Raw genomic sequence first — 9,499 nt, forward strand, 5'->3', positions numbered from 1 at the left:
CTACATTTGATAAAAACACAAACACAACAAATAAGCACAAACGCCTCATACCAACTGTCAAGCATGGTGGTAGAGGGTTAATGATTTGGGTTTGTTTTGCAACCACAGGACCTGGACACATCGGAGTCATTAAGTTGACCACAAAGTGCTTTGTATATCAAAGTAGGTTGTCTGTCTTACAGCTAAAGGATTTGCCAAAACATTGTGAGGAAACAAGACGATGATCCCAAGCACAGCAGCAAATCTACAACAGAATGGCTAAAAATGAAAAAATATTGTTAAATGAATAATGACAGGATGTAATATGCCATGTTTTTTTCATCTCAGGCTATATTTACTTTATTTTTAAACCTGCTAAGGATATGTAAAGCTTTTTATTTGATGACTGTATAAATACTATTTGTAGCTTAATTAGCTCTAATTGAAAGTCAAATGTTCAGGCTAATAAGTCACTTTAATTTCCCCCCAGCTTATATATTGACTCTGGACAAATTGAGCCAGGACTCTCATTTTTACATTTCACTCCTGACTGACAGAGGTGATTACAGGGTCTGGGGGTGTCTACATACAAAATGAAGCCGCTGTGACATGAACAAGCTACAGTGAAATGATTTTTAGGCAGCAATGGAAACTTTAATTACAAAAAAGTGCAGCACAAGGGCTCTGGGCCTTTGTTGTTTATGTCCAAACTCAGCCAAGTGTCCCCAAAGTTAAGTTATACTTTATTAATCCCCCTGAGGTAAAAATATCTTCTACGTTTTGTTATTTATGACCAGTGGGAGCTCTCAAGTTCTGAGTGGTTTCTCACATTTTAACCCATTTACTAGAAACCATCACGGGTAAACATTTCATACACAGCGTTGCTGTTGTTATTTTTAGAGCCTCGGGCATTATTGTAGGGAAGTGGCTGTGAGACAGCTGCAGCCAGGAGTGCAGCATAGTACAAATACAATTAGGTTTCTTTTTTTATTTTATTAATTCATTTTAGGCGATCTATGATTTGAAAAAAGAAAAAGAAAAAGAAATCTGAGAAAAGCAGCTGAGCGTCCTCGATTATAATATTTATCCTGCTATTGTATTGTTTTTTTTTTTCTTTTAAGCTGTACTACTCTACACTTGGGGATAGTTTATCAATAAATCAATATCCTTTAGTATGCATGCATACGTCAAACACAGCAGTCTAGAAGACCAGATACATGTTCTGTTGTCTAGTTTAAAAGTTCTTTTTGAACACTGCTGTCTGCAGAAGAAAAGCCACGGAGAGTTCAAAACTCACTGCTGAAATAAATTAATCTTTTATAATGTAATAACAAATATTACATTGAGGTTTTCAAGGACTGTCAACATTCTAAACCACACCACTTCTTACCTTTTACAGCTACCGGTCATGCTGCTGTTAACACCAAAAGATTATTTGGTCAAATTTTTATTCCAGTACCACAATGCTGAAGTAGCCAAAGGGAATTAAGCTGTTTAAACATTATTTATGACTGAGTGTTTGCTACTGTGCTTCATGGAATGAGCCTGTTAATGGCCTGTCAATGTCTGCCCTCGTGTTCACTATAGATTACAGACGTCAATCATTTGATTTTTAGTTATGCCATCAGTGTGACGCTAGCGTAGTTGTTTCTGACTTTTCCCCCAACTATCGCAGCCCTCAACTGAAAGTGTGAAGCTAACAACGTTTTGCTAAAGCTTTTCTAGTAAATCCTGCCTCCATATAGTCTCTTAAAAATGGAAAATGGAAGCCAGTGGCTACAAGGAAAACAAAAGTATATCATGATATGGAGAAAACATATGTTTTCAGACTGTCTGCGAAAAACACGAGGCATTTAAGGGTAGAAAGAGCAGCAATCTGTGAGGAAAGAGCAGGAACGATGGGAATTTAACGCCGCATGCAGTGCAGCTCCATTTGGATTCAAACTCAGGACCCTCTCACTGTGTGGTGACAGTAATCACAGCTGAGCCACTGTTCTGACCCGGGAGGCTGTCGAACTGCTTAATATCCCAGCGCTGTGCTTATAATATATAAAAGATAAGCAGTTATGTTAATGTGGTTATTAATTAGGTAAATCAGTGCATGCATTTGAAGGTAATCCTATGCCCACATGCAACACTTATCTTCCTATATTAAGTAACATGTATTAATAATAATCTATAACTCAGGCATGAACCCAAAACCTTACAGCAGTAAGCAAAAATTGTCCTTTTTTATTAATATGATAATATGTCCAGCAAAGAAATATAAAAAGTCTACTGAGATTATCCCATTAGCTTCTCTCTCATATCCACTATTGTGTGATGTTGTTGCATTTTTTTTTTCCAAGACTCATTCTGCACACAAACACACAGTCAGATACCTGTCAGCACTGTAAACAAGAATTACCCGAAAAGCTGGCAGATCAGAGGTGCGCAAAGGTGACACATTGCCTGTGATTCCACCACCCCAGTGACGCAGCCTGCAAGTTCACTACTGTACATCACCCTGTGAACAGTAATGAAGAAAGAAAAAATCGTTAGATTCTTTACTTTAAGGCCTGCAGTCAGAAATGTGGTTTGATTAATGTTGTTCCTCTCGAATGTTTCAGCTTCACTGCACAGAATTATTCATGTGTAGAGTTTGACATTAGAAGACTGATTTTGAATTCTTCCACTGAAATGGAAAGTTCCCCTGAGTCCTTAATTCTGAGTGTAAGGCAAAAAAAGTGCAGTGTGGAAGGTTGCATTGCACATTGTGAGTGATTTTTCACTGATGTGAGATCTTCAACCCAACAATTAACCCTTTGAAATGAAATATATGTTTGCATAGTTACAGATAAAGGATATTCAATAACTTTAAGAGAACTATAGGAAAAAATATCAGACACACTTATTCAAAACAGAGCATTTTATATGTCATCTGAAATCAAACAGAAAAGCATCAGTACCAGAAAGTAACAAAAACAACCTGCAAGGGACACTGAGATTTACCGAAATGTTCTAAACTATCTGATTATCCAGTGAATTATTAAATGTAACATTATTAGATAATTGCACTGATGCTCTGATACATCACTGTTTCTCAAGTTTTGTCTGCCAAGACAAAAAAAAAGTTCACACTCCAAGCATGTGCGAATGGATCCAAGTTGAATTGAAGTCAGTGCAATAGCATCACCAAAGTGCTGTTTATTTTCCCTTTAAAAAAAATCACTACTACCCCTTGTAGGCTACGTCCACACTAATTCGTTTTCTCTCGGTTTTGGTCTCCCGACCGCACTGAGACGGTGTTTTCGCTCATGGAAAACACAGCGTTTTCAAAACGCTCTAGAAAACGCATACGTTTGAAAACAATGCCTTCGTATTGCAGTGTGGACATCAAAAAACGCAGACTTTCTAAAATGATGTTAGTCATTGGTCACATGATGCAGTCATGTGACCAATTAAACAAAGATAGCGGAGGGCATTATACAGCAGTTGTTTTGTTTGCGCTCAATGTTGACAGCCCTAATAAAGATTAATATCAGTCTATACATGCTTCAGATAGCTTTTCTTCATATTCTTTAATTCTCACTCGCTTTTGCAACTTTGTACTTTTGTGTTACTCACAGCAACAACTCCGCCTCATTGTTAGTCCATTTTAAAAAATCTGTGCTTTTCCTCAACATCTTTGCTGCAACGTTTCAAAGAGCTGGAAAGTAAATAAGTGGCATCTTCTTGCGTTTCACGCATGCGCAGTACTGGAACGTAACGTTTTCGGCTGTTTCAGTGTGGAGCGTTTTCAGGCAAAAACGCCGTTTTCAGATCTATCCGGGCTAGTGTGTCTCCCTGTCACACTTTGAGAACCACCAGCTTCATGTTTCTGCATTTTGCTGTTTTACTACTCCACATGTGTTTAGTCCTAACAACACATATTTAGTTTTCTGCAGTAGTTGCCACACTACTATGGACGGCCACCATGCAAAATATAAATGAAAGAGACTTTTTAATGGTGAATAACAAGCAAAGCTTTTAAAAATATTAGACTTACATCTAGTCTTTTATTTTGGGTAAAAGCTAAAAAAATAACTTAAATTAAGCTAGATGTTTTCAGGGGAAATCTCTCAAGTGGAACTAAATATTTTATTCAAAGACTGGTTCTTACTGCTTTAATTTTTTAAAATTATGTTTATATTGCTTTTCTCAATTACTACTTGATTTTTAATGTAAAACCTCACTCTGAAGAGCAAGTCTTCACAATTATTTGATACCCCAAACTGTAGTTAAATACCATGCTTGAGCAGATCTAATTAGTTACTTTTTATCAGTGCCTGTGTGGAAGAAACATTATGCAGTTATCATATGGGCACTACAGAGATTTGGTGCAAAAACCTATTTTGACCTTGTAGATTTTTGCCTACAGGGTAAAATACTACAAGGTAAAATTGTAACTTCCCAGACGGGAACTGTGCGAAGCTGATATGATTCATCATATCAGCGCTCACTTCCTTTGGGCATGTTAGGATTTTAATACAATTAAGATTTCATACTCTTCTAACTTCCCTTTTACTTCAAATATTAACCATGAAACAGTGCTGTGAACAAACACTGAAAGGGCAGCTCTTTATTGTAGAAATGCTAAGGTGGTGCATTTTCTCATGAGTCTGTTTTCTTCCATTTGATGGGACATTAATGAATGAAAACAGATGGAAATTTTGAAAGTAGCGACTTGTGTATAGTAGATGGCATTCTGCTCACATCATGGACACTGCAGATGTCACTGAGGCACTGGAAGTCTGCTTACAACAGGGGCGTTGTTTATACAGTACACCATTTTTTAAGTTCCAAAATTTTACATAATAAAAAAAATCAAAAAGTCTTGAAATCAGGTGAGTACAATGTAAGATGAACAGCATGTCACACTACACCATGTCATTATTTACAAGAAGTAAGGCAAAATGCAGAAACAGTATGTGAAAAACTAAGTATACCTTTATTGCTGCCATAGGAATTAAAGTTAAATAGCAGCCAGGTCCTGCTAATCAAATGCACTTAATTATATACATCATCAGCAAGTGCGAGCACCTCTATAAGAGCAGACATTTTGGCGTTTTGTTGGTCTGGAGTATTCGGCTAAGTGTTAACGCAATGCCAAGGAGGGAAGATATCAGCAGCAGCAGCATCATCATCTTAGAGAAGCAATTGCTGCTGCCCATCAATCTGGGAAGGGTTACAAGGCCATTTCCAAACAATTTGAACTCCATCATTCTACAGTGAGCAAGATTATTCGGGAACATTCAAGACACTCCCCAGGAGCAGCTGTCCCAGCAAATTCACCCCAAGGTCAGAGCATGAAACTGCAAAAAACCCAAGAGCTACATCTCAGACTCTACATGCCTCAGTTAGCTAACTAAATGTTGAAGTGCATGACAGTGCAATTAGAAGAAGACTGAACAAGTGTGTCTTAGAAGGGTTGCCAGCAGAAAGCCTATTCTCTCTAAGCATTTGCAATATTACATCTGAAAAAGCCCCATAAGAACAGACTAAAGTGGAAGTGTTTGTGCAGATACCTCTATGCTCCTTTTCTTCCTTTGTCTTAAATCAACAGCAACACAGTTTTAACCTCACCAGTCTGGTACATAATCTTATTCTTAATTATCTCCAAGTTTGATTTGGTAAAGATTTTGCAAAGGATGCCCTTCCCATTTTCCAGCCTTGGGGTTGGTACTACAAATACATTTGGTTGTGGGTTAGATGATTTTATTATTGTGTCCTGATACATAAAAAGAGCCCGTGCCTTCTTCTGAACATTTTAAATAAAAAAAAACTAATGTTTTTATCGTTTATGGTGCTATTTTCTCTTTGTCATGTATGAAGTCTCCTGGTTTCATCTGTTTTGTCAGTTTACAGCTGCCACAGTCCAGTTGCCGTGTTCTATTATTGTTGGAGAAGATAAAATAAAATCACAGGTGTTAAAACAAACTCAGCATTAACCCAAATCCATTTTAGCTGCTGCAGCTTGGAATCCCATTGTTCAGGATGGCTCAATGCCGTGGCTTTATCAGACACTTGAACATAAGAGCACGGCGGTTGAAGTTATTACTGTGTTATTCCACGGTTGAGAAGTCAAAGTGAAGACTAATCTGTCAGACTTGTTGCTTTGGGGCCTCCAGATGTAGCCATCTGCCTGTCTTTGTTTACAAATGCAGATAAAGGCAATAAAAAAGTTAAGTCATTTCAGAGCCATGATGTGGTTTTGAGATTTCATTTCTTCACATGCAGTCACTGTTTTGCTCTCCACAATTACTCTTTGTTCGCAAGCAGAAAATGCCTGCTCAAACGTGATTGGTCATTGGCTTCCAGTACAAAAATACTTGCTCCTTTCCTACTGACTCTACGTATTTTTGTGCATAAATCTGACACCTTTGCATGTCCTTTGCTCCCAGCATCTGGATGTAAATGCTATTTTATCCAAAATATGTAGTACGTGTTCTGAAAAAAAAATGACTCTAAATGCTGATGCAGTTCATTATCACTGGCTGTTAAAGCAATGATTATTATTATTATTATTATTAACCTTTATTTAACCAGGAAAAGTCCTGGTTAGGAAGGAGCCTCTCATTTTTCACTGATATAAAGGAGAGAAAGCCCATTTAAAAAATTCACATTATGAAACAGGTTTTTTAACCCAAAGCTTGTGTAACCCAACAGAATGTTAATTTTGAACATGGTCATTAAAAAAAAAAAAAAAGAATAGCTATTGGTGCATTACACAATTAAGCAGCCATATCCAGAAGGATCACATATCTGCAAATTTTAATCACCATAAAACAAAACTTTACTGATGAGTACATGTCTGATAAGGAAAAGGTAAAACAAACAAAAACAACCCCCATAATTTCAGCTCTGTTTTTTCTGCAGCCATGCTCACATTTTGGATTTTTGTTTTTAGCTACGGGTGAACTGTGCTTTAAAAATTGTGGTTCTCCTTTGGTGTAGGAGATGGACATTTTTTGTTGTGATGTGGTGCAAATGGCCTCAGAAACAAGGAGTTTCTGGAGTGATGTTTGCCAAGGGGATACACTGGGATGCATATAATGATAGTGCTCTTAGGGCAGCAGCTGAATGTCATTTTGTTTTTAGTTTCTTTTTCTCTCTTGCCACTTTAGGTTATTTAAAGGAATAGCTTCACAGTTCGTGAAATACTTGCTTTCAGAAGAAAAACGTGACATCAGTACATCTGTGTGCTAAATATGGAGCTATCGACAAAGAGACTGCAGGTGACTGGAGTCTGCTGGTTTGCAACAAGATTTCTTATTCCTAAATTCCTTTCTCTTCACTTAGCTTAAACTTCACTGATTGGGAAGGTTTTTGCTTCGCTGAATTTGAACGGTTTACAGGGGAGTAAACAATAAGCCTTCCCTGCATGTTTTTGTGCTGTTGCTCATCATGATTTTCCCTTCAAAACAGGTTCAGAGTTGTTATTATGGTAATTTTCCAAACCAGAGCAACTCACCTGACATTCTGCCTCCTACCAGTTTACAGAGCTGGTTCACCTGCTGACTCCAGAGTGCCGCACGCAGAGAGCAACACAGATGCTGATACTCGTGCAGAGCTCTTCACGCAGTCGCACTCTTTTTTGTGCAAATTAGGAAAAAAAGTAATGTGAGGAAATCACAGCGTTCTTTTCTCTTGCCAAAGACTAGATGATGTACAGTCTGACTGATGTTGTTTTCGGGATTTTTAAAAAAATTTTTCAAATGCCCCGTGATATTACCGATAATTAGATCGGGAAAAAAACTCCACTCGCCTTCGGTGGCCTTATTACTTTATGCAAAAATAACAACAGACACCACACTTGAACAAATAGTACTTCTGGAGCAGCTTTCTTTCATGCAAATATTGAATGATAATAGGCAATAATTTTCTTCCATGTGATGAAGGCCTGATTGTAATGTGCTTTGGCATTTTGCAAAGAAAATAGGCCTACTCAAAGTTTATGGTGATTGAATGTGATAAAGAGGGAAGGTCTCCCTGATTTGTCAGAGAAGCTTATGTGAGATGATTACTCATCACCTACTGACAAACACTTGAGATTCAGTCAACTGTTTCCAATTGCGAGCAATTTGTGTGCCCTCCAGCCACAAACTAGCAACATTACGTTAATAGTAAATCAACATATGGTCAAGGCGACCTGCTGAAGTTCAAACCGAGCGTCAGAATGCGGAAGAAAAGAAAGGAAATTTAGGTGACGTTCAATGTGAGAAGATAGACTGGGATTTTCCCACAAAACCATCTCTGGAGAATGGTGTGAAAAGGTGAAAATATCGAGTGAGCAGCTTTTCTCGGGATGAGAATGTCACTCCTGTCAGCTAACAACAGGAAACTGAGACAATTCACACAAGACAATAGAAGACTGGAAAATGTTTACCAGTCTGATGAGTCTCTATTTCTTGCTTTAACACTAACATGGTAGGGTACGAATTTGATGTAAACAACATGAAAGCATGCCACCACTCCCATTGAATACAGTACAACAGTAATAACTGTAACAATTAAAAGAAGAAGAAATAAGAGGGAAAAACAGGATAGATTTTCCAAAAAATTTGATGAGTCTGTCAAAAGGAAATGCAGTCTAAATTAACCATCCAAAAAAAAATCGAGCATTTAGCTAAAATGACAAGTGGGCCCTATACTGTGAAGCAATGTGAATCTCCTCAGGATATTTTTTAGTGTCTGGTTTCATTTACCTTAACACAGGCAGTCAGGATAAACGATCACATGAAAGTGATTATCAACTCCATGAATTAAACCAGGGTTTATCAATCTAGCTACAAGTGTGTTCACATGAAAAGTGGCCATTAGCAGCATATAACCAAACCTTAACATGCATAAATCAACTGGCAGCAGTGCATTGATTCTGCAATAGAAGCTTAGAGTATACTATTAGAAAAACATGCAGCCGTTACACACATAATACATGGTGAAACCAATACAGCTGCTGCAGACAAATCAGCATCATGAGTGACAGCAAAAGCACTGTACAGTTGTATAATATTAAAAGCGGTTTATCATTGTGTGTACTTCTGTCGGTTAGACTTGAAAAGACCTGCTATATTAATAAAGTTTAGCATTAATGCTCTGTCATTAAGATATTAGAGAATCAGGTGGATGGAGAATCAAACTGACATAAATGTACTGAAGCAAACGAAAGTCGCAATTGAAGACAATAATTTGAGTTTCCAGTCAATAGCAGGGAAATATAGAGAGTGAATAAATGACACGTTCAGAGTAATTTCATGTATTTATTGTACATTAAAGCACTTTACTATCTGCAGTAAAATCTATATTGGAAAAAAAGGAAGAAAGAATAGACTGATTCCAACCCTTTGCAGCATATTCTCTTCATTTTCTTTTGGTAATGGCAGTTTTATTTATATAGCACATTTCATGACACGTAAACTCAATGTGTTTAACATAAAAGATAAAAACAAAAAAACCTAAGTTGGTATACCTTAAGGAAATAAACACAACAAAACAAACT

This window comes from Rhamphochromis longiceps, linkage group LG10 (assembly GCF_057381845.1).
Source record: "Rhamphochromis longiceps isolate RC_006_pf linkage group LG10, R_longiceps_female_GT1.1, whole genome shotgun sequence".
Classification (NCBI taxonomy): Eukaryota; Metazoa; Chordata; class Actinopteri; order Cichliformes; family Cichlidae; genus Rhamphochromis; species Rhamphochromis longiceps.